Below are 26,236 nucleotides of genomic sequence, written 5' to 3' on the forward strand. Positions count from 1 at the left end.
TCCACCTGTGGAGGCACACACCATCGCGATTCCGTAGCCGGCGCAAAAGGATAAAGCAATTTGAACAGACTAGGTACCAGGAATGGACGTTTCAACGTGCGCCACATTTCATTAACAGTGTAATGAAATTCAGCTGGGCAGGGAAAAACCTGCACCGACTTGCGGGTCCTGTGCGTCCCAAACGAGGACACAACGCCCGGAGGACTGGGCTCATCCTCCAAATGTAAAGTTTCCTTAACAGAAACAATTAACTCATCCATGGTCGCCCGTTCTTCAGACGACCCCGGGGAGGAGGTATCAACCCCCTCCACCTCAGCCTCCCCCTCAGACCCGGGGGGTCCAAGGATGAGCGGCAGCCATATCATCATCTGAATCAGAGGAGAGAGACAATCTAGCCCTCTTTTTTGCAGCACGTTCAGCCATCAGCATTTCCATATTAGACACCAAAGTCGCCACCACAGCAGCCAAATCAGGTCTCAGCGGGGCCACAGGAGAACTGGGCGCCCCGACCAGAGCTGGGGGGAATTTGCTTTCCTGAGAATCCATTGCTCAAGGTTACAGAAAAAAACAGTGCAATAAATGTGCACTGCCCCTTTAAGATCGCTGCGGAATGCGCAGCCCACCGCTACAGCTACAGTGACAAAGACCCCCAAAAGGAGAGTCAGAAGCGATAATACAGAGGAATATTGAGAGCGATAACCTGCAGAGCCCGCAGAGTGTTGCTACCGATGTCCTGCTGCAGAGGGAAAGGAAGTAATGCTGAAGTAGGCTGGACTATAGACTGCCAGAATTAGGGAAAATGGCTGCCCCGTAGGAATGCATTGGAGGCTAAGCCAAAATGGCCGCCGAACATGCGGTCGGACCGATCGTCCACCTCCCACAAAATGGCGGCGGATGGCACCAAAATAGCAGCTATATATGCCTGCCCATATCAAAGATGGCGGACCGCGCGAATTCACGCCGCTGCGGTCGCCCCACAAAAAAAGTCTGCACCCCCAACAATGCACCGAAGTGACACAGGGAAGGGGACCCCCAGAAAACATACAGTATCTGCACAAGCGATCCCCACAGAGAGTCACACAGGCACAGACTTGGGGAACACACAGCAACACAGACTGCCACCCCAGACAGAGGCCCCCACACAGAAGTACTTACCTGTACCAGATGGCGTGGGATGCCTCTATGAACGGAAAACCGATGTCCTCATCTGACAGGGAGTGCCGTGAGCCAGGGACCTGACACTGCAGCATCGCAGATGTGTCCTGTGAGGTAGCCACCTCACGGCTGCATCCCTGCAGCAAGCAGGGATGGGTCGTTCGTAATGCCAGGGCGAACCATAGCTGAACGCTCGATGGCGGGCTGGGGGTCCATCTAAACCCTCTGCCCTGGAGAACCAGTTCGGTCAGTCCGAATCCCATCACTACATGATCCGTCGTCATCTGAAGAAACGACTAACACTAGAAGCTGACAAAATAAACAGCTAGTAAAGTAAGAAAAAAACTGACATTTTCAAAGAAAATCAAATAAAAAGATTAGGAAGGCTGAGACTGAAGCCCCAGCACAGGGAAGCCTGACTACTCCTGACGCTAGGCAGATTAAAACTGAGTTGGGAGTGGTCACTGCAGGGGGGTATTGACCAGATGGGACAGCCCCCATGGGTGTGTATATGCAAATGCCTTTGTTCTTTTGACTAAGTCTTTATGCCTAGCTACTCCTGCGGAGCGGAAGTCAATACCCAACAGTGATGACTTAGAGGAGGCGGCGACTGTCGGAGGACGTAAGAGAAATCTGTTTGCTGCCCTTCTAAATAAAAGTGCAGAATAAACCAGTTTGGACGGTTCCTGGGTGTTTTGTACATTTATTAGTGCCAATACCAGTTAATCCTGTCTCCCCTAATATATATGTATTATATTATAGCCACCCAGCCACCCCCATACAAAGCTAGCTGACAACTTAGCGTGTACTAGAATCTTCTCGTTATTGAACAGTCACACAGAATTTATATACAGCATGGACCTCCCCCTCCTGATCAGAGTACCACACACAGGTCAGGGGTTGCCTGATTACATTATCTTATGCAGATGAAATTGTATACAGAAATAGAATTAACCTGAACTAATTGTCTAGCCATCTAGACAGAAACAATATGTGAGTTCATTAACATTTAACAATGGGACAGAAAGGCTTAACACAATCCACATCACATCTCAATCCACAAACAATTGGGAGAGCCTATCTCTGACATTGAAGTTCAATACCCATTATCATAATTGTAAACACAGAACCCATTTGAAGCAATCCAAACTATGAAGTAGCTGTCTTTAACTCCCAGTGACGGTGAGTACCGTCACAAGGTGTATAAAAGAAAGATAAAAAAGGCTGGTCCTAATATATTATTGCTCTTGAATAAGTCAATTGTAAGGCCACATCTAGGATATTAGGTACAGGTTTGGGTACCACATCGTAAACATGTTAATAAAAGGGAAGTTTACAATAAAAGTTGAGAAACAATGGAAATACTGGGTATGTTCTGCTTGAGATGAGAAGAGATGTCAAAGAGTTGACAAATAACATACTCATTTAATTGGACATTGACATTTATAGGTAATCATCGGAGATTGTTGATCCAGGAAACATCCAATTGCCTCCTGGGGGATAAGGAAGGAAATTGTTTTTCCCACTGGAGCAAATTGGATTAAAAGGAATTCTTGCCTTTTTCTGGATCAATCTTGGGTATAGGATTCTTTGGGTGGAGGTTTTCTATTTATTTTTTCCTGTTGGTTGTACTAGACGGACTTGTGTTTTTTTCAACCTGACTATGTAAATATGTAACTATGTAAAGTAGCTCTGGGACAATATAAAACCCATACCACTTCTTTATTGTGCTTGGATTTTGAGTGAAAATTATCTCATCTACAATGCTAAATCTGTCACAAACCAGTGCTAAACAATCCGATTTGAGTTGAATTTTTTAAGTAATTTGCTGATAAATGTCTCTCTATGTGTTGCCCAAACTACTCCCTCGAATCGTAAAACTTCTGACTTTTGGCATGACCTATCCATTACCCCAACAGGGGACCAACAGGAAGGGAAGAATTTACTTCTCAGTTTCCTTATATTTATACTTTCTTGACTTAAAGTGTGTTTGAACAATCTTAGAGCTGCTTTTATAGGGATAGAGAACAGCTGGTCCTCATCAGCCCAGATAAGAAAACTTCTTACTATTCATTCTGGCTATGACTCCTGTTTGCCACCTTGTTTATATTGTTAATACCCATCTTCCATGTTTTTCAAATAAGGGCTTTTATAGGTTTATCATATCAAAGCAGAAATCAAAATACTTGGGAGGCAAAAAAAAAGTGGTGTGATGTTGAGGACATTGATAAAATATTGCCTTTTGTGTTTACTAGGGATGTTGGTAATTTAACCACTTCAATACAGGGCAGTTACCCCCCCCCCCCTCCTGCCCAGGCCAATTTTCAGCTTTTAGCGCTGTTGCATTTTGAATGACAATTGTGCGGTCATGCAACACTGTACCTAAACCAAATTTATGTCATTTTTCCCCCACAAATAGAGCTTTCTTTTGGTGGTATTTGATCACCGCAAGGTTTTTCTTTTTTGCTACACAAATAAAAAAAACGTTGTAAAAAAAAAAAGTTTTTTTGTTTATGTTAGAAAATTTTGTAAATAGGTAAGTTTTTTCCTGCACTGATGAGCACTGATGAGGCCACACTGACAGGCACTGATGGGGTGGCACTAATATGCAGCACTGATGGGCACTTATAGGTAGCACTGATATGCAGCAGTGGTGGGCACTGATAGGCGGCACTGATGGCCACTGATAGGTGGCACAGATGGGCACTGATAGGCGGCACTGATGGGCACTGATAGGTGGCATTGATGGGCACTGATGAGCACTGATAGGGGGCAGTGGTGGGCAATAATGGGCACTGGTGGGCGGCACTGATAGATGGCAATGATGGGCACTGGTGGGCAGCACTGATAGATGGCAATGGTGGGCAGCACTGATGGGGAGGGCACCACTGGCAGGCTCCCTGAGCCCTGATTGCCATCCATGGTGGCCATCCCTGGTGGTCATGGGTGGGCATCGCTGGTAGTCATGGGTGGGCATCCCTGGTGGCTCTAGTGGCACCCCCCAAGGATCTGCACTGGTAATCAATGCTCTGATAACAAGCACAGACCCCCCCCCCCCGTCAGGAGAGCCGCAGATCAGCTGTCCTCTACTCATGCCTGTCAGGCACGAACTGAGGAAAGCTGATCAACGGCTCTTCCTATTTACTATGTGACCAGCTGTGATTGGACACAGCTGGTCACATGATAAAGAGCCTACGTCAGTAGACTCTTTACCGAGATCGGAGTTGCGGTGTGTCAAGAGTGACATACCGCAGCACCGATCGCCGCTCTGCAGGCCCCCCCCCCTCCCCGCGGGCGCGCAGAGCGCATTATCCTGCACGCCGTCATATGACAGCGGGTCAGGATAATGCAACCACCTTCTCGCTGTCAATTGCCTATAGGGCGGGCGGGAAATGGTTAAAGGCTGATGGTCAAGGAAGGTCATTTTTCTTTTTCATCTGTTAAGCAATTCTGTTTTGGGCTCCATTCATACTTGCACCACTCTAAAGTTGTGCTGACTTTGGAGTGCAACTTTGACGCAACTTTGGATGGGTGCAACGACTTTGGCTTTGACTAGTGATAATGGACAACTGTTGCACAACTGTTGCATTGTATACCATTCAGGAACGACTTTCATGCACCTTTTGCAAAATATTGAAGTCTATTGCCCTCAAGTTGCTTGAAAGTCGAACCAAAGTAGTGCATGAACTACTTTGAAGTCGCTGTAACTGTAAGTCGCACATAAATGAATGGTTATCATCTGAAAACATGGGGTATGACTTGTCATGCAACTTTGATGTCCAAAGTCGCATGACAAGTTGCACAAGTGTGAATGGGTTGTTAAAGTGGCTTTACTGCTTGTTTAGAATATGTTAATACTTTATTGTTCATAGTCTGAGAACAAGTTCACTCTAAATTAGTATTATTGCAGTGACATTAACACTTAAAGCGGAATTTCATCCAAAAGGAGAAGTTCCACTTGTTTGCATCCCCCCCCCCCCTTCTACTGCCACATCTGGCACTTTTTTTGAGGGGGAGTGGGTAGAGGGTTTTGACAGGTGCCTGCTCCATCTTCCGGTCAGATCTCTGTGGTACCATTTGGCCCCCCCTCCTTCCCCTTCTGGGACACATAACAGGTTCCATAAGACTGTTGGACCATTCACGAAGTGCATCGCGACCCACACATGCGCAGTAGGAAAGAAGACTTCACTGACAATTTCCCTTACTTAAGATGCCGGCGCCTGCACCCAAAGTCGATTGAAGAATCAGCTCGGTTGAGGACATCGCTGGATCCCAGGACAGTTAAGTGTCCTTATATTAAAAGCAAGCAGGTACACTAACTGTACCTGCTAAATTTTAATTTTTTGGGGGGGGGGGGGGAGACTGGAGCTCTGCATTAAGAAGAAACCCCAAGACATAGTAAGCATTAAACCCAGTCGGGGTGTGAAAGGAAGGGGGGTTGAATTCCTGAAGTTGGGCTTTAGTTGATTGAAACAGAAATAATCAAAGAAGAGGAATCAAAGATTCAAGCAAATGGATGGTGAAGTCAAAATGTTACCTTCCTCATGCTACAACTGGGGAGATGAATGTAGAAAAGGCCATGTAATTGTCAGGATGAATAAACTTTGTGACAACTTTGGATAAAGTGTTTTTGCGCAGCTTGTGGGAGCATATTTTTCAAATTTTTTCTATAAAATCAAATGTTACTAGCCTATTTTCTCTCCATGTCAGGTGTTCTTCATTCTTAAGATTAGCGTAAATCAGAAAAATACCGCATTATGACCACTAAACTAAGCCAACAACTATGGTAAGTATTTATTTCCTATGATCATTAGCTCTGTCTATTGGCCATAATGTGGTATTTCATAATTGGGAGAGAAAATAGTCTATCGTATGATTTTCCTGACTTTTGCACACAACAAATGTACATGCAGTTATGGGATGAATATCTCTTCAACTTTTTAATAAACACGCACCTAAGTATTAAATAAGACTTACTGACAACCAGCATTGAGCAATGGATGCTAGAAAACAAATTGTTTTTCATTTAAACCACTTGCCGACTGCCCGCTGCTGCAGTTTTCACGCGGCAGGCTGGCTCGGCTGCGCAAAATGACATAGGGGTACGTTAGTCGCAGAAGTGGTGTTGGGGGAAATGCGTGCTCCCGCCCCCACTAGGCAGCTGGGATGCTGATCCACGGGACCGGTGGCCGTGATTAGCGCTGGGCACCCGCGATCGCTCCCCGCTGAGAGAAGGATGGTCAGCTGTTGTAAACACAGCTGACCGTTGTTCTCTCTGAAATGATCACGGAGCACCTGTGATCCTTCTATATAGGATCTCAGGTCTCTATGATCATTTCACAAGTCCCTCCCCCCATAGTTAGAAAACACTCCCCTAGGCTCACATTTAACCCTTTGATCACCCCTAGGTTGACCCCACATAAAATGGCCCGGTCATTAGGGGGCAAATCCTTCCGGTCCTGAACTGGTTAATAAAGATAATGATGACTTTATGGCAGTGAAATTATCTCCCAGAGAGTACTGAGAGTAAATGCTTAGCACCCATATGCTCCGAAAATGGTGAGGACTGTACTCCTGCAATTCTTTTTAAAGGGGTTTTGCATGATGAAAAGACCTGGCTGATTGGTGGGGAGCAAAATTTATCCTGCACTATGAAAAAGGGGGGGATATGCATGTCAGCATGGGGGAACCTGATCAACGACATTAGGAATTTAAAAAAGTACTATCAATAAAATTGACATATATACTTACATGGACTATGGCTTATGTTAATTCTTACAGCCTTGATGAAGGGGGAATGATGTTGCTCCAAAAATGTGTTGGATGTTTTTATACAACTTTTTAACAACAATTAAAATGGACTCTTTCAGCTGGTTTTGGTCTTGCGGATCTTTCTGTATTTCTATGGTTTGAGGTGCAAGGGCTGTACTGGAAGTAATTCAAAAGTGGGCATAACATATTTAATAACTTACATTACATTACAGGTTATTTAGATTTCATATGCTGGTAGAGTAGCTATTTGGCTATAGTAACTCCTCCTCTTCTATTTCATTGCAGATAAACAATAAATTCCAAGCAGAAGCAACATGCCTTCATTGAGATCTTGACGAAGGAACTGTGCAGGTTGTCTGACATCCACAGTTCAGATGACGTTATTGGCAAAAATCACCAATGATATGACAGTGCTCATGTCAGTGGTGTCAGCTCTGTAAACATTCTGTAGCCTTATGTGAATGTCAGACATCCTGTGCTCCTCCTTCATCAAGAACTCATTGATGGTTTGTTGCTCCTGCTTGGAATCCATTATTTACTTGCAATAAAAAGTAAGAGGAGGTACTATGAAAGGAAGCGCTACTCCACCAACATGTGAAATTTGAATGACCTATGTAACTTAATAAAAAAGTTATGCCCACTTTTGGATTACTATCAGTACAGCCCTCATACATACATGGATGTTTGCATATGGCTAATTGTCATGATCTGGATAGAGTCCCCTTTCTTTTGCTTTGTTGTTGAAAAAGGAAAACTCCTTTAACCGCTTGCCGTGCAGGCAAAGTGACGTACTGGTAAGTCACTCGCCTGCGAGCCAATAGGGGGCGAGTGTGCACCGCCGGGGCGTGCTCCCGCCCCCGCTCGCTCACTGGGATCCCCGCAGGTCCGCCAGTCACTCGCGATCGTCAGTTACAGAGGGAGAAAGGCAGGCGGCTAATGTAAACAAAGCCGCCTGTCATTCTCCCTTGTGTAACAGCAGAGATCATATGGTCCTGCTATGTAGGATCATAGATCTCTGCTGTTACACACACAGCCACTTCCCTGCACAGTAAGAAACATGCCCCTAGGGACACACTTAACCCCTCCCTCTCCAATAAAGTTAACCCCTTCCCTGCCAGTGTCATTTTTACAGTAACAGTGCATATGTATAGCACTGATTACTGTAGTAATGTCACTGGTACCCCCAAAAGTGTCAAAAATGTCAGTCAAGGGTCCGATCTGTCCGCCGCAATGTCGCAGTCCTGCAAAAAAATCGCAGATCGCCGCCATTACTCGTTAAAAAAAAACAATAAAAATGGAAAAAATCTTTCCCTTAGTTAGTAAACGCAATAACTTTTGCGCAAACCAATCAAAATACGCTTATTGGGATTTTTTTTACCAAACATATGTAGCAGAAAACAAATTGGCCTAAAATGTAAAAAAAAATTTATTTTTACATTTTTTTGGGGAATTTCATATAAAAAAATGTGAAAAATATTGTTATTTTTGCAAAATTGTCGCTCTTTTTTTGTTTATAGTGCATGATCAAAAAATCGCACAGGTGATCAAATACCACCAAAAGAAAGCTCTGTTTGTGGGAAAAAAAGGACGTCAATTTAATTTGGGTACAGCGTCGCACGACCGTGCAATTGTCCGTTAAAGTCACGCAGTGCCGAATCGCAAAATACCCCCTGGTCAGGAAGGGGGTAAAATCTTCCCGGGGCTTAAGTGGTTAAGGACAATACAGTAGTGTGTCCTCATATGTCACCTGAAATTTACTAATATCCATATAATGTTGAGCAGAAAATCCATTATCCACCATGTAATGCAATAACTAGCATTTACTAAGAAGCAGTATAATCGGATTATTAAACAGAATTTTCTAAAGACCACATGCAGATGAACTTTATGTTGTATCTTCATAGCATGCCGGTCATCTCTGGCTTCCAACAATAGTCAATTGTGACCTTCAAAAGTTTGTGCATTAGGAACAGTTTATTATTAATGGGTTTGTTTTTTTCTATCCAGACAGATGACTTCTACTATGCAGGAGACAACGTGGCAATGTAATCTACAATTGAAAGCAGAACGCATATTCCAGCCATATATATTTATATATACACATACTCAATAGTTATTTCCTCACTTTTTTTAGGTCGCACCATTTGCAAGAAAATAGAATTCTATTTATTTTTAAGCATGTCCCGGGGGCAGGCAAACTTCAGCCCTCCAGCTGTTGCAAGTGTATCACTTGTGGATATTTTTAACTGATTCCTGACAAATGTTCCCATACATGTATAATACTATCTCTCACCCACAGGTGGATTAGTGAGCTTTGATGTCGTGTATGTAAAGATGTCTGCCACATATCCAATTATCCATGTGGTTGTGGGGGGAAGTGCAACCATGTGTTGATGACCTCACTCACAAGATGACCTGTGAGTGGTCAAAAGGAATGACCACATCCTGTGGGTGATCACATGTATACAGGAGTATAAATAGAGTCTCTAATGGCGCTTTTCCACTGCATGGAACCGTACCGGTTCGGCACGCTTTTGTGCTTTTCCACTGCGGTACCGCATGGTATAGGGTCGGAAAGGTTTGGTACGGTACGGTATAGGTTTGCTTTTCCACTGCATGGAACCGAACGGTACGGTACGGCTCTGAAAAAACAGTACCTACTCGATTGTGGTTCCAACAGGTACCAAACTGGTACCATATCCCACAATCCTTTGCATGCAGTCACTACTAGCCACTGATTGGTCAGAGAATCCCACCCACCCCGTTGTTATCCCACCCACTTAACTTTAGTACTACTTTAATGGAAAAGCAAACCTATACCGTACCGTACCGAACCGTTCCGACACTATACCATGCGGTACCGCAGTGGAAAAGCAAACCGGGCCAAGCAGGGCCGAGTACAGCCGAGCCGGTACTAGCCGGTACTTGCAGTGGAAAAGTGCCATAATGGCACTTTTCCACTGCAAGTACCGGCTCAGCTCTTCTCGGCCCTGCTTGGCCCGATTTGCTTTTCCACTGCTGGTACCGCATGGTACGGTGTTGGAACAGTTCGGTACGGTACGGTTTGCTTTTCCACTAAAGTAGTACTAAAGTTAAGTGGGTGGGATAACAACGGGGTGGGTGGGATTCTCTGACCAATCAGTGGCTAGTAGTGACTGCATGCAAAGGATTGTAGTATATGGTACCGGGTATGGTACCTCTTGGAACCACAATCGAGGTGGTACTGTTTTTGAGAGCCGAACCGTTCGGTTCCATGCAGTGGAAAAGCGCCGCCGTACCGTACTGAACCGTTCCTACACCGTACCATGCGGTACCAGCAGTGGAAAAGCACAAAAGCGAGCCGAACCGTTCGGTTCCATGCAGTGGAAAAGCGCCATAACATGGGGGAAGGGAGGTTAATTTTGGGAAGGTTCGCTGTTTGGAGTTGTAGAAACGTGCAGCCAAGACCTCATTGTCCCGTTTCAGATATCGAGTGCAAGTTGTTGCCAGAGTTACTTATTATTTGACCTTTCTTTGGGATATTGGAAATAGGAGTGAATGTTGAAGTCTTGTTATTTGGTGTATTGTTTATGGTAACTTTTATGTGTAAGGAAGCTTTATGTATTTCGATGTCCAGTAAAGTTTTGTTTTATGATTTTTATCAAAACTGCTCTTGGTGTGTCTGTTCCTTTTACATATTCACCAGATATTTCAGTGGCTGTCCAGTATACCTTCATTATAAATGTTGTTGTTTCCCACATTTCATACAGCAAGAAATACAAAACCCATCATTCCTCTGCCTCTGGGAGTCAGGTTTGTGGCTGTCAGCCTTGCAATGCCTCATGGAACTTGCAGTTCCACAACAGCTGAGGGCCAAAGTTTGCCTATCCATAATGTAGAGGATCACTTGCTTTCCTTGGATGTCCTGTTCTGTGAGCTCAGTACACCAGTCTAAAATTGCAAGTTCTATGCAAAACCAACCTTCACTGATCATACGAGAGATGTACACTCTGCTGATAGTCCATGAGTATTGGTTTGTTTCTGGTCCCTTGGTACTGCTCCAGATCACAATAAAGAATAGAAAAAGCAAGTTGACACTGCATTATAAAATGTAAACTCATTGGTAAAAACAGACTAAACGGAAGTCTTGTTACAGGAGCCCTGTCCCGTGAGAAACACAGAGATTGAAATTTTGACCCTTCGCAGAATAATTGTCTGGATGCATAGGCATGTGCAAGGGGTGTGCTGCTTGTGCCAATTCACCCAATGTTGAGCCGGGTTCCCCCTGATGCCTTGGCCCCCTCATGCCCCCCTCTCCCGACTGGCAGTGCTGCCAGCTTTCCTCCTCTCCCACCGGCTGCTGCTGCAGGCACACAGGGGGATGTTGCAGGATGGAGAGCGGAGGAAGGGGCCAGTAAATATGTAATTTACCAGCCTTACCTTTTCTGAAGCAACATAGTGAGTGATCAGTACCGATCACTCACTGTGTTCATTCATAACTAAAGCATAGTAAACTGACTTTACTGTGTTAAAGTTTGTAAATAAACAGCAAGCTGTTCTGCACAAAGCACTTCCCATTCATTCACTGTCCTGTGCAGCTGAGGATGCAGAGAAAAAGACTAGGGGATTTCTGTCCTCAGTTCCTTTCTCTGTCTTAAAAGTGAGCTATCAGGGGTCTATTTAGACCCCTGATATTTCACCAAAGCCCCTAAATGGGACGCCTAAAGAATTGTACAAAAAAATAATAAAAAATAATTAAAAAAATAAAATAATACAAATAAAAAATACTCACAGCCTCCACTGCTCTACTGACACTGTCCTCTGCCATACTGACAAAGCCCGCTGTCCTACTGACACTTACTTGGTCTAGATCTGACTTCCGAAAGAATTGGAAGGAAGAAGGTCATTAAGGCAGTCAAGAAACTAGACTTCCAGAAGGAGGTCAACAATGGGAGCCCTCATTTTGCTTGCATGACGTGTACAGGTTTATTTTATGGGCAGCCCCCCAGCTGCTTTTACTTACCTCTCTTTTACTCCTCCGCTGATCCATTTGTCTGCCAAGAGCAAGAAAATGTTAGTTCTGCGTAAGTTCCTAGATGGAATTTGTAGGTTACATAGGGCGAGATGCCTGATCAGCCAATCGGCAAGCGCCAGCATTGCCACATGGAAGGATAGAGAGTAAAGCTGGCCATATACCAGTAGAATGTTGATAGAAAATGTTCAATTTAGGAACATTTGTTCAATTTCTAATGGTTAGTAGGGTCCAATTGACATTTGCTTTTTACCCTAGTGATGAGAAAAATCGAAGGAGAAGGATTTACATTTTTTTTTTCGAACGCACAAAATTTTATGAATGTCATTTTCGCTCTGGAAAAAAAAATGTACATATTGTAATGAAACTTTTTTAATACTTATGGGATTTCATTCACATAGCAGGTATGGATGACATTTCAAGGGCTTTTGAATAAAATTGGTTGGCAAGAAAATGTTCTGATGAATGATTTTTCTAAAAATGCTTGAACAAAAAATCTAACTGTGTATGACCAACTTGAGCCATATACCCACCCTTACTTGGAAGCACTATTCATTTTATTTGCTCTGGTGGGCTGAATGGAGTGTCAAGGCAAGTATTAGTTGCTAATGGAGTTGCCATTTAAGGCTCTGTTTCCACTATTGCTGCTACAAAGTCGCGCTACTTCTAGCGCGACTTTGTAGTGTGACTTGTTTGCGGCTACTTCTGGGGACTTTAGTGCGACTTGCCCCTCATTATAGAAGGAAGTCGCACTGAAGTCAGCCCAAAAGTAGTGCAAAAACTATTATTCAAGTCGCTGCGAGTCGCAGCAGTTAGAACGGGCCAAATTGAAATGAATGGCTTTTGACTTGCTGTGCGACTTGACATGTGTCAAGTTGCACAACAAGTTGCAATAGTGGAAACGGAGCCTAAGTAAATGCGTCCTTTTTTTGTATGGGCACAGGTTCATATTGAGGCTTAGCACCATAAGCAATCTTTTTTTTTTTTTTTTTTTAACATGAGTCATTTTCAACTGGATCATTGGGTATTTGGAAATTCTACTACAATCTGAAACAAAAAATTTCACAATTGATCACAACTTATATTGTATTAAAATGTGATGGTTTGTGTAATCTGCTATCTAGGATTGGTTATATTTATAGAACCCCAAAAATGATGCCGAAAATTATTTTTGGTGTTACATTTTACTTTCTTTGGTTTTTACTTTATGAAAAAATGCAGATGCGCCAAAGGGAATATTTACTGAATATAGTGGTGGTTTGTTAGTCATTTACCACCTAACTCCTGTAGTTATGAAGCAATCACCAACCATTCATTTGATGGCTTAATGCCTGTTCACAGCATAGGTGAACTTCCCATGCTTTAGTGCATGGGTGTCCAACCTTTTGGCTTCTCTGGGCCACATTGAGTGTAGAGAAATTTTCTCGGGCCACATATAAAATATATACTATAATTAAGGTATATAAGTAAAAAAACGCCGCCGCGCCCTTCCCGCGCTACTGGGCCCCCCTCCCCCAGCACTAATTTAACACAATTAGTGTATGATCCCCTCCGAGGCAGCCTCTGCCTACAGTTAGTTGGAAGCCGCTGGGGCTGTGCCCCCGACTCGAATTCCTTCCTCTTCGTCCCCAGCAAAAAAAAAAAAAATTGTCAGGGGGCATTGGGCCGCATTGCCGGCGGTTCTGGGCCGCATGCGGCCCCCGGGCCGCAGGTTGGACATGCCTGCTTTAGTGCATTCTGAGTCTTGAATTTTAGTCAGACAGTGAAAACCTCTAAAGTGTTTGATGTCTTCAGTCCTACTTAGTCATGCCATTGAAATGCTTTGAAAACCAGAATTGTTGTGTATCGCAATTCCATAAAGTAGTTGGCGGGGTGTTGCGAGTTGGAGGCCCCCCACTGTCAGCAGCTGGAGGGCATGTGCACAGTTCATACCTTCTATCTTGTTATGTACTGAGCGTGTAGCTGAGAGAAGTAGGACAAAGATTGCTTTCACAACACTAAATAAATGTTACAAGATCCTAACTTAATATAACATCATACAAGAGAAGAGAAATGGCTTCATCAGGGCATATGGTCAATACGTAAACAGATCAGAAAGGGAACATTTCCTTGGGCCCCTTCACACAGGCACGTTCAGTAATGTGCTCTTATGATGTGTTATTGTATTTCCTTTTACCAAAAGTAATGAAAAAGTGGGCATATCACTTTTATTAACTTACACAGGTCGTACAAATTTCACACGTTGGTAGAGTAAATCTTCCTCTTCTTTTTTATTGCAGGTAAATAGTGGATTCCAAGCAGAAGAAACGTGCCTTTATTGGGGTTGATTACCTAAAGGCAATCAGACTGTGTACTTTGCAATTGCATTTGCCCCAGAGCTTAGTAAATGAGGTGAAGCTTCACTTTACAAATTATACCCAATCATATGCAAACATTGTTTTAAAGCGGAGTTCCGGGCACAAAATCGACCTAATCGATTTTGTGGCCATCCGCTTGCTCTTCTTCAGCTGAAAAGGAATTGGATAGTTAGAATTTTTTTTTTTTTTACTTACCTTGTAATTGTAGAAAGAAATACTCACCTATTTTCCACTTCCTCCCTCACTTCCGGTTTGCAATGATTCCTGGGAGCTGAACTTCATCGCTCCCAGGAATCAATGCGACGGCACCGGCCCCGCTCGTCACTTCCGGTGCGACGCCGCATTCCCTACTAAACAGGTTCTGGGCATGCCCAGAAGCTGTGTAGGAATGCGGCGCCGCATCGGAAGTGATGAGAGGGGCCGGTGAAGGCGCATTCTGGGAGAAGAAGACACGGAAGAGGACGCAGAAGAGGATCGCGCTGGCTTCAGCTGCCGACAACAGAGATGGCAACGCTGATTTTATAAGTGAGTATTTCTTCTTGCAGGTAAGTGCGAACCGGGACAGATCAGAGGCTAGCCATTGTGGAATGTACTAGCCCTGACTGTCCCGGGGGTATGTTCATTGAAAAAATGTTTTTGTGCCCGGAATTATGATCTTCCCCCTCATTTACTGAGCTTTGGAGCAAATGCATTTGTCCTGTGCAACAGTCTATTTGCCTTTAGTAAATCAACCCCAATGAGCTCTTGATGAAGGAGTGGTGCAGGCTGTCTGACATTCACAGAGAGCTGCAGAATGCTTACAAAGTTGATACCATTGACAGGTGCAATGGCTTTTCATTGGTGACTCTTGTCAATAGTGTCATCTCTGTAAACATTCTGTAGCCCTCTGTGGATGTCGGACAACCTGCACCCCTCCTTATTTACCTTCAAGGAAGAAGAAAAATAATTACTATAGAGGAAGAGCTACTCTACCAACATGTGACATTTGAACAACCTATGTAAGTTATTAAAAATATATATTTTATGCCTACTTTTGCATTACCTTTGGTACAGCCCTCATATGTGCTTACATGCATTTCTGATTGCTTTTTGACTTTCATTTACATTTTGATGATGGGCTATGTAAAATTGGAAAGAGTCATTCAGACAGCACAGCCAGATTCTATGTATAAAGGATATATAATTGCTCTCTTGTGTATGTATATTTAAATAAAAATGTGAAAGACTGCTGCTTGCACTTAATACCATCCAAGTCTGATTGCAAAATAAAGTGAATTAATGATAGTGCTGCGCTGTATATAGTGTTTTAAATATATAACTCAATTGACTAATTTACGGGGATTCTTATAAATATCCTCCAAAGTGCACCGTGCAGTAGTGTAAATTTACAAAAGGAACAAACTCCTAATGCACAAATCTATGGTAAACATATATAAAAAAAAGGTGATTAGCATGCACAAACAAAGTCCATAATATATGCCCAAGGGATATCCCTTCACCATAGATCAAAAAGTTTGTGTGTTCTTATCTTCATCCAATGTGTCACCACTGTGCTTACTAGCCTCTCACCTGAATTAAACTTGAAATCCCCAATGGAACTGCTATACTTCTTGTTTGCCACTAGATGTCCTCTATTTTCCACTAGATCTCCTCTGTTTCTATACTTTTCCTAATGCTTAACCAGCACTTATGGATGATTGAGGCTCTCAGGGGTTTCCACAGATCCTCTCGCCATTTATAAAGTGGGGATATATGAAGAATTCTCTCATAGTTTAGTATGTAAAAGATTTATTTAGATAAACAAGCAGCTAAAAACTCATTCATAAGAACAGGATATCCAGCGTTTGTTTGTGAGTGCCATGCTCGTTCCGGTATGTGCGTAATTTCCAGTAACCTTGGTTTATGCCCTACGTGTTACGTCACGACCACATGACTTCTTCAGGGGATAATGGAGGATACTATTGGTCACCTTTCATAGTCTATCTTATTGGTAAAAGGCAGCAGCCATTTTAAAGAAGCCAGTTGCATGGATAATTAGATCTATACGCATGCCATTTTTCCATAGCTAAATAGGAAATCTACGTAGAGTAATTCATTAACTGTGTCTATTTATGTCTCCATAAATTGACAGCTCATAACCCATGTAAGCTTACTCAAAAGCTCTGCAATTATGTATAGCGATCAAGCTCAAATGGTTAAAGTATTGAAAATACCAGGAGAGACGTGGATAATTACTGAACTACCTTTTGGCTATCACTTATTACTTTCTGGTAAGAGGTACCCATTGAGTCTGGTAGTGATTGATTCATCTTATCCACACCTATTCACTATTTACACTTTCCAGCATGGGAACCTTGGTGTTCCTCATTACTTTGGGTGTTATTTCCATTTTTGTTTTTTGTTTTTACGCTATGGCGTTTGCCTTTCTGTATTTCATATAACGTCCCATTGAGGAGATCTACATCGGAACCGTGAGGTCCACTGTGTTATACTCCCTGAAGGCAGTTGGAGTCATCTTTCATTATTTGGCCTTTTTATATTCAGTTTCCGGTAAGCGGTACCTGCACAAGTTACTACACTTCACGTTTATTATTGGACATTTATATGGACTAATTCACTATATGTTTCAATTTTTAGCGCAACTTAATTTAATATTGTTTTTTGGGGTGTCAGTCGCACTTGAAGTTGCTGCTTTTTTGTTATTCTTTTTTGAATTTAGCGCAGTTTTTTTCCACTTTTTACATTACATGTAACCGGTATGCTATATACCTTACAAAAGCAATCACTAGCTAAAATAGACAAAAACTCCTCTCTATATGTAAAACATAAAAGGTATGAAAAGAGGAAAAAAAATATATATATACAAAGTTAATACAAAATTAAATTAAAAATGACCACTATGAATATTTTTGAATCACCTGATCCACAGTAGAGCCCACCACATATATTAAAACAATAAATAAGCAGTACCTAAATAGTGTCTCAAAATTTATTAGAACCCTGCATGAGGGATGGGAGATCAAGGAGGGTATTCTGAGCAACCCACAAAGAGAACTATGGGGAATGTACTGTAGGGAATAAATTGGATCTACCATGCAGACAATCGCTAGTATTATAGAAGGTAAATATAATCTATAAGAGAAATATTGAGTATTGAGCGGTCCTTATCAGCTAATTAAGATTAACACTATCAGAGAGAAAGATAAGATGAATGCTTTACATGTGATGGTATATTTAAAAGTCACTAATAAAGCAATTAAGGTCAAATTCTATATTCAACCCTTGAGAAGTAAAAGTGTTCATTAAGAATATCCATTTCAATTCTAATTCACTGAGGGTCCTGATTATATGATTTCCTCTCTTATTTTTCTTATATGGTTCTATACCCCAGAATTTGAGATGGGTAAGAACCCTTTTGTGTACTTTATCAAAATGTTTTGATACGCTATGTTTCTTATAAGCTTTCTGTATGTTCTGTACATGTTCTTTGATCCTTACTGTGAGTGATGTTTTTGTCTGTCAAATATATTGCAATCCACAACTACATTCTAGGGCATATACTGCCTGCCCCCTCTGTGTTGCATCCTATAAATTCATAAATTTTTTATGAGGTTCCTGTATTGGTTGAAGTAAACACAAATTTTCTCTCATTTGGTCGCTTAGTGTGTATGCATGCATAACATTTCTTACAAGGAAAAAACCCTTTCCCCGTAAAAAAAGACATCTTCTTTGGAGGATCTATTACATTTTTCACAATTTTGTCTCTGATGGTGGGGGCCTTCTTATATATGAATTTCGCTTTAGTTGATGTGCTAGTGTCGTTGTATTATTTTTTCCACTTGTTTATATTGTATTATTATATTATTATTTATATGTCCTATTTCCATTGCTTGTTCCATATAGTCATTTCTATTGGAACAGTTACGTCTCAGTCTTACCGTTTGGTGTTTTAGTGATTAATTTATTGTTCTCTTGTATAATTTCTAAATCCGAATAAGGTATTCTCTTCTTGCTAATGTTCCATTAAAGTTGGATGCACCGATCATTGTGGTTAAGCCTCTCTAGAAAGTCCATTTGTTTTCCTTTCTTGCCTTGCCATAGAATAACTACATCATCAATATACCTTTTGTAAAACTGTAATTCTATTTGTGTGTCTGTGTAAACTGAATTCTCTTCCCATTGGGCCATAAATAAATTTGCGACACTTGGTGCAAACTTGGCTCCCATCGCAAATCCTGTTTCTTGCTGATAATACGTCTGTTGCTACCAAAAATAATTGTTATTTAAGCAGAAATCTGGAGATTTGATTAGTTATTTGCTTTGTGTACATCATAATGTGGTGGATTTTGTGAGTGCCCATTTTACTGTTTCACACTCCTGGTGATGTTGAATAATTGTGTATAGTGAGGATACATCTGCCGTTACCATAATTAAGGTGTCATTCTCACATGTAACATTTTCTAGTAATTGCAATACATGTTTCGTATCCTTCAAGTAGGCCTTCGTATTTTGTACTACCGGTTGTAGGAATGTGTCTACATACTGGCCCATTCTAACAGTCAGTGTATCAATCCTGTTTACTATCGGTCTTGGTGGTGGATTATCCTTGTCTTTATGTATTGTAGACAATAGGTAGGTATTGAATAGATGATTGGTGTTCGACAAGAAAAGGTAGGTCATAACATGGAGAAAAAGGTTAGTCTATGGTGGGATAATACCACCTTCGAGAGATATATCAGAGAGAATCGAGTGACTAGGAGGCGAAGATGGGAAGTTCCCATGAATGATGGCCTTTTAGACCAAGAATCAGTGGAAGAATGGTTTAACTTCTTCAATGATAAAGGTGTCGAATTGCTGAGATTACTTCTTAAAAGGAAACAGAGGAAAATAGATCAACAGATTGGAGAATTTAAGGAACAACTGGAATCTCATAAAGAAACAGCAGAATTTGTAGCACTCACAACACAACTACAATTCTGGGGTATAGAACCATATATAAAACATTGGAGAGGAAATCATAAAATCAGGGCCCTCAGTCAATTAGAATTGAAATGGATATTCTTAATGAACACTTTTACTCCTCAAGTGTTAAATATAGAGTTTGACCTTAAATGCTTTATTAGTGACACCTATATATATCATCACATTTAAAGCATTCATCTTATCTTTCTCTTTGATAGTGTTCATTTTGAGGCACTATTTAGGTACTGCTTATTTATTGTCTTAATGTATGTGGTGGGCTCTACTGTAGATCGGGTGATTTGAATATATTCATAGTGGTCATTTTTATTTTCATTTTTTAAATGAATTTTACTTTGTATATACATATTTTTTTTTCTCTTTTCATACCATTATGTTTTAAATATAGAGAGGAGTTTTTGTCTATTTTAGATGATTTTAATGATATTAATGATAGTGATTGCCTTTGTAAGGTATATAGCAGTTACATGTAATGCATTTAATTATCCACGTCTCTCCCGGTATTTTCCATACCATAACCATTTGAGCTTGATCGCTATACATATTTACTAAGCTTTTGAGTAAGCTTACAAGGGTTATGAGCTGTCAAATTATGGAGACATAAATAGACACAGTTAATGGATTACTCTTCGTGGATTTCCTGTTTGGCTATGGTAAAATGGTGTTAGTATAGATCGTATTATCCACACATCTGGCTTCTTTGAAATGGCTGCCGCCTTTTACCAATAAGATAGACTGACCAAGAGTATCCTCTGTTATCCACTAAAGAAATCACGTGGTTGTGACGTAACGCGTAGGGCGTAAGCGGAGGTTACCAGAAGTGATACAAATACCGGAACGAGTATGGCGCTCACTAACAAACGCTGGATATTATTTTAGCTGCTTTATTCTAAATAAATCTTTTACATACTACACTATGAGAGTATTCTGTATATATCCCCACTTTATAAATGGCGAGAGGATCTGTGGAAACCCCTGAGAGCCTCAATAATCCATAAATGCTGGTTAAAGCGGAGTTCCACCCAAAAGTGGAACTTCCACTCATTTGCTTCCCCCCCCCTCCGATGCCACATTTTGCACCTTTCAGGTGGAGGGGGGCGGATACCTGTTTTTGACAGGTACCCTTCCCCACTTCTGGGAGACAGCGCCACGGCGCTGTCCCTTGGAAGTTCCGTCCAGTTTCCCCTTCCCCCACTGCCTAGCCAATCAGAATGTGCAGCGTGCTTCGCACATGCGCAGTAGGGAGCCGGCATTCCCTTACAGTGAGTGGCGGCGGCAGCAACCGGCAGCCGATCCAAAAATCTGCTGGGGTGCTGACATCGTGGGCTCCCTGGACAGGTAAGTGTCGATATATTAAAAGTCAGCAGCTACAGTATTTGTAGCTGCTGACTTTTATTTATTTTTTTCCACAGCTGGAACTCCTCTTCAAATATTGGGAAAAGTATATAAATACAGAGTACATCTAGTGGCGAACAAGACGTATAGCAGTTCCATTGGAGATTTATTACTACACGTTTTTTTTCAAATTTAATTCAGGTGAGAGGCAAGTAAGCACAGTGGTGACACATTGGGTGAAGATAACAATAATTCACACACAAACTTTTTGAGTTATAGTGAAGGGATATCCCTTGGACATATGTTATGGGCTTTGTTTGTGCATGCTAATCACAATTTTTTTATTTAGATTTACCATCTGTTAGTGCATTATGAGTTTGTTCCTTTTGTAAATTTACACTAATGCATGGTGCACTTTGGAGGATATTTTTTGGTAGTCCTTTGCACTTTATTGTATTTCAATATAGAGTGATGATTATTTATAGGAATTCCTGTAAATTAGTCAATTGAGTTATACTTTTTAAAACACTATAGACAATGCAGCACTATCATTTAATCACAGACAGAATCTAACCTCACTTTTCTCAACTGCAGTTGAAGCAATAGAACTTGACCAAGTACTGCCCAGCTTGTAATTATTGGATTAGAACACTGGAGTGCCATACCAAAATGTTGGAGTCCAAAATAAGGTTTGGTTCCATACATGTACCCAGCTGCCAAATGGTACAAGCTACTTTTGATATTCAGATTTTATTTACAGTATGAATCCTTATCACCTGTTGTTTCAAGCCCTGATGAAGTGGGCAAAGTGGGCAAATGTGGTGGCTGTTGCATTCATTACAGGCTTGGAATTAAACCTTATTTTGGACTCCAAAATTTCGGTGTGGGGCTCTAATCTTCTGATCCGATTATTACATTTACCTTCAGAGGTTTCTGTGGGATCTCCTCAGTGCATGGAAAGAGCCCACACAGCACCCAGATCCCCCACTGAGGCTTTATCAGTATAGTTCTGATAAAACTAATATGTATTAAGTATTATCTACATAAGGTTCTAGTGCCATCAATCTACTACCTCAACCAAACCTCTGATTAGGTAATAAAGGAGCATTAGTATACTGATAAGGTGAACCCTATCAGTACTTTAAAGCCTGACTTGCATTTCTGTCTTCTCAGAGTCTCCTTCCATGTTATGCAGGAAGCTGCAAGGGGTTGAAACAAAGACAAATTCTGGCACTTAACCACTTTACCGCTGGAGGATTTTGCTGTCTTACGTCCAGGTCACTTTTTGCGATTCGGCACTGTGCGACTTTAACTGACAATTGCGCGGTCGTGCGATGCCGTACCCAAACGAAATTTACGTCCTTTTTTTCCCACAAACAGAGCTTTCTTTTGGTGTATTTGATCACCTGTGCGATTTTTACTTTTTGCGCTATAAACAAAAAATAGCGTGAATTTTGAAAAAATAACAATATTTTTCACATTTTTTTATATGAAATTCCCCCCCAAAAAAATGTAAAAATCTAAATTTTTTTACATTTTTGGCCAATTTGTTTTCTGCTACCTATGCTTGGTAAAAAAAATCACAATAAGCATATTTTGATTGGTTTGCGCAAAAGTTATTGCGTTTACAAACTAAGGGAAAGATTTCTGTAATTTTTGGTGTTTTTTTGTTTTAACGAGTAATGGCGGCGATCTGCGATTTTTTTTGCGGGACTGCGACATTGCGGTGGACAGATCGGACCCTTGACTGACATTTTTGACACTTTTGGGGGTACCAGTGACATTTCTACAGTAATCAGTGTTATAAATATGCATTGTTACTGTAAAAATGACACTGGCAGGGAAGGGGTTAATTTGATTGGAGAGGGAGGGGTTAATGTATGCCTGGTGCTTACTGACGTGTGTGGGGGGAGGTGACTGAGTGACACAGGGACAGATCGCATGTTCAGCTATGCTGAACCCTGCAATCTGTCACTGTTTGTCACTTAGGAGATCCGCTCGCTTTGTTTACACAAGCGGGCAGATCTCCAGACTCGATTCCCCGACGATCGGGGAAGAGCGACGGTGATCACCGCTGCTCCTCCCCTGGCCCGACTCCCGCTTTGACTGAAAACAGCGGGAGCGAGCCTCCAGCGACAGGCGAGCGCCGCCCACAAGGGGAGGAGTCCAGCGACGTAGGTCTACGTCGCTGGACGGAATCGAGCCACTTTGCCGCAGTAGAGTCCCAGTGACTGGTCGGCAAGTGGTTAAAAATAAATGTAAGGATATTTTGCTAAATACATAACTGGGTTAAATGGCTGTATCTGACTACAATTTTGCTTTAATTCACATTGATGCATTAAAATGCAACATGTCCAATTTTTAACAGCTAGACTGGTAAATATAGATTTTTGAGCTATTCGCACATCAATAAATAGGATTCTTAGGCTGGCCATACACTATACAATTTTCTTATTCAACTTTCTTTAGATTTACCTTCAACTGTGTAGTGCAAGGGAATGCCTGATTGCATAAGCATTGAAAGTGTTTAGGTTTGACCTCAACATATATGGTAACTTGCATAATGTATGGCCAGTCTTACTTGAAAATGCATGTATTTTACTGTAGACTAACAGACAAGTATGAATTGGAATTTTGGAATTGGAACATCACATATAACACAGAAGTTGCACCATGGCCAATGGCATAGCATATGAACAGAAGTAGGGTTTTTACAATAAATCTAAGAAAAATATAATTCCTAAAAGTGATGAAAGGTGATAAACAATAAAAAAAGGAGATATCCTTTAAATCGTGGTATGAAGCAACCAAATGCTAGTATTCCGGATTCCCGTGCCTTTAGCTCCTAATTCCGTACACAGTGTAGAATTTTCCCACATATTTATGTGAAATGATATGGCAATAACAGTATTAATTTACAAACGCATGATGGGACATTGGCCATAAGACCATTTTTATAACGTGTCTGTGGAATGTTTATTCACAACAGACAAACTGGCTCACATTCCGTATACACAGGAACATTTCCAGTGTCAGCTCCTTGGTTTATCAAAACCACTAATTCCCTTTGGCTGCCAAAAGAACAAAGTGCACAAGTGCAATGCTCTGCTCTTCCTTTCCTTCCAACAGACAGGACAACTGCTAAACTGCAGACCCCTGCTAGAAAGAACTTGTCTACTAAAACTATTTTTATTACTGTATTTATAGCACCGGCTGGTGATATTGATTAGAAGTTTCATTTGGCCATCTCTTGGGTTAACCTTGGGTTCACCTTAAAGCCAACCCCCATACCTACTTATCCATTCCAGAAAATCCAGGGCACATCATGTTAACCTGTTACACTTTGTTATTCTATCAAAAAGCCTAAATACAATCAAAACTTTCCAGCCATAGGCTTTCTCAAGCAAAGCATATGCTTTCTCAAGGTACTTGGATCAACAGATACTTATACAGTACCTACAATCACTTTGCTCCATGCTATATCATGTGCCAGCATGAGCGAGAAAAGGAAGCCCTGTGCAAGTTCCAAATCACAACTTGGAGCTTACAAGGGGCTGTGGGCTCTCCTTGACCCCATGCAACAGTGCTGTGTGCCTGGGTGGCCAATAGTCAAGCAACAGTGTGGGAAGAAGGAGAGTAAGCCACATTCTCCTCGAAATTCTGAAATACGAGGTAGCGTCTACGTACGTACGTAACTTCTCTTCCTCAGGCAAATGGAGTGTCAGTGAAATGTTCAGGCAAAAAGGTACGTTTAGCTAGGAGAGGTGGACATTAGAAACACAAGGCAAAGTGACAGTGTCTTCTCATCCCCCAGAAAGTTATACTCATCAATCCATATTCCCTGCCACCTGTAGGAGTCACCCCTGGGCAAGCTCTAGTGTAGGATGGTATAAGAGCTTAGGTGGATAATACCAACCACCTGACAATGTTCATTGCTGGTGATTGCCTGCTCAGGTCTGAGCACTGTCACAACATGGAGATTAGGGATGCACCGAAATGAAATTCTTGGCCGAAGCCGAATAATAATGAAATGTTTGGCCGAAGGCCGAAGGCCGAATACCGAACGCGGTGTTTCGCATTTTTTCCATTTATTTTGCCAATTTTTTGTCCTCTCTTGTCCTCTCGTGTCTCTCTCTCTTGTCCTCTCACTCTCTCTCTCTCTCTCTCTCTCATGTCTCTCTCTCTCTCCCTAAATGTTACTGTAGGGAATGGGATTCAGTGCACACTGCAGCCTTGTACCATAGGGTTAATGTTAGTGACACTGTAGGGATTGGGAAGGATGCTGGGAATGGAAATCAGGAAGCATGCAGGCAGCCTTGTAAATTTTAATTGCAGATACAGGGCACTGGGCAGGTCAGGGTTAATGTGGTAACATCAATTACTCAGTGACAGTCAGTCAGTGTCAGTGTGGACTCGATCAGATTATAGTGACAGTCTCTCATAGTGGTGGTAGTAGGAGGCTGGAGGTTGACTAGTAGGAGCCTGGAAAGGAGCACAGCCGCATACATACATCACTCACTCGTGCACTGCAGCCCGCCCCACACATTCATTGAGTCTTACTCTCCTCCCTAGTTTTTTCAATGGCACATTCAGGAAGCCAATCACGCCGTGAGTAGCGGCACAGCGGAACCAATCAGGTGTGCAGGCACGCGTGATTGGTTCGCTGTGCAGCTAATCACGGCGTGATTGGCTTCCTGAATGTGCCATTGAAAAAACTAGGGAGGAGAGTAAGACTCAATGAATGTGTGGGGCGGGCTGCAGTGCACGAGTGAGTAATGTATGTATGCTCACCGCTGAAGTGTCCCGGCTTCACGGAAGTCTGAGTCCTCCTGTCCTCCTCCGAGTCCCTTCCCCCCTGTAAATATTGTGACCTCGGCGATATGAATATTGCCTACGGCCACAGAACGATAGTCGATATCATATCGACTATCGTTCAGCCCTATTGTTCGGCACAAAATTATTCGGCCTTTTGACTTATTCGGCCGAACACCGAAAGTGCTATTTTTTCTATTTTCGGCCGAATAATGTTCGGCCGCCGAATATTCGGTGCATCCCTAATGGAGATCACATGCTCCCCTATACCTAGAGCTAGAAAAGAAGCTTGGATAGGTAAGTAGGGGGTGGGGGTTTTGGATCTCGAGGTAGTGAGAGTAGGTTTTGCCTCCGTCCCTATATCTTGAACAAAAAGGGGGGGGGGGGGGGTTTTGGTGTCTCAAGCCAAAGTGGTGGGACTTTGTGGGCAAGTAACGATATTGATTCAAATAATTAAAAGATAATTTCGGATTTATTCCATTATACATAAAAAATAAACATACATATCAATAATGTGAAAGTTGGTGTTTGGGTATAGGCCCAATGTGGTAAAGATTGGTGAAAGAGAAGATTCTAGTGAATCTGTGACATGTGTGTTAACTTGTGACAAAGATAAGGATCTTGTCTCTGTGTTTCCTGTGTAGATTCCAGGAAAGAGTGGTTCACAGAGTTCATCCGTAATCTGACGCGTTTTGGCTGTTTATAGCCTTTTTCAAAGGTTTTTGTCACCCAGATTGTTCAACTTTGTTTCTGCAAAAACTTTTTCTCTGTGTCCTCTAAGCCTGCAGCAAGGAGCCGTGGGGTACCCTGGTAG

The sequence above is a fragment of the Pelophylax lessonae genome (genome assembly GCF_965119305.1).
Source record: "Pelophylax lessonae genome assembly, chromosome: 7".
In the NCBI taxonomy this organism is placed as follows: Eukaryota; Metazoa; Chordata; class Amphibia; order Anura; family Ranidae; genus Pelophylax; species Pelophylax lessonae.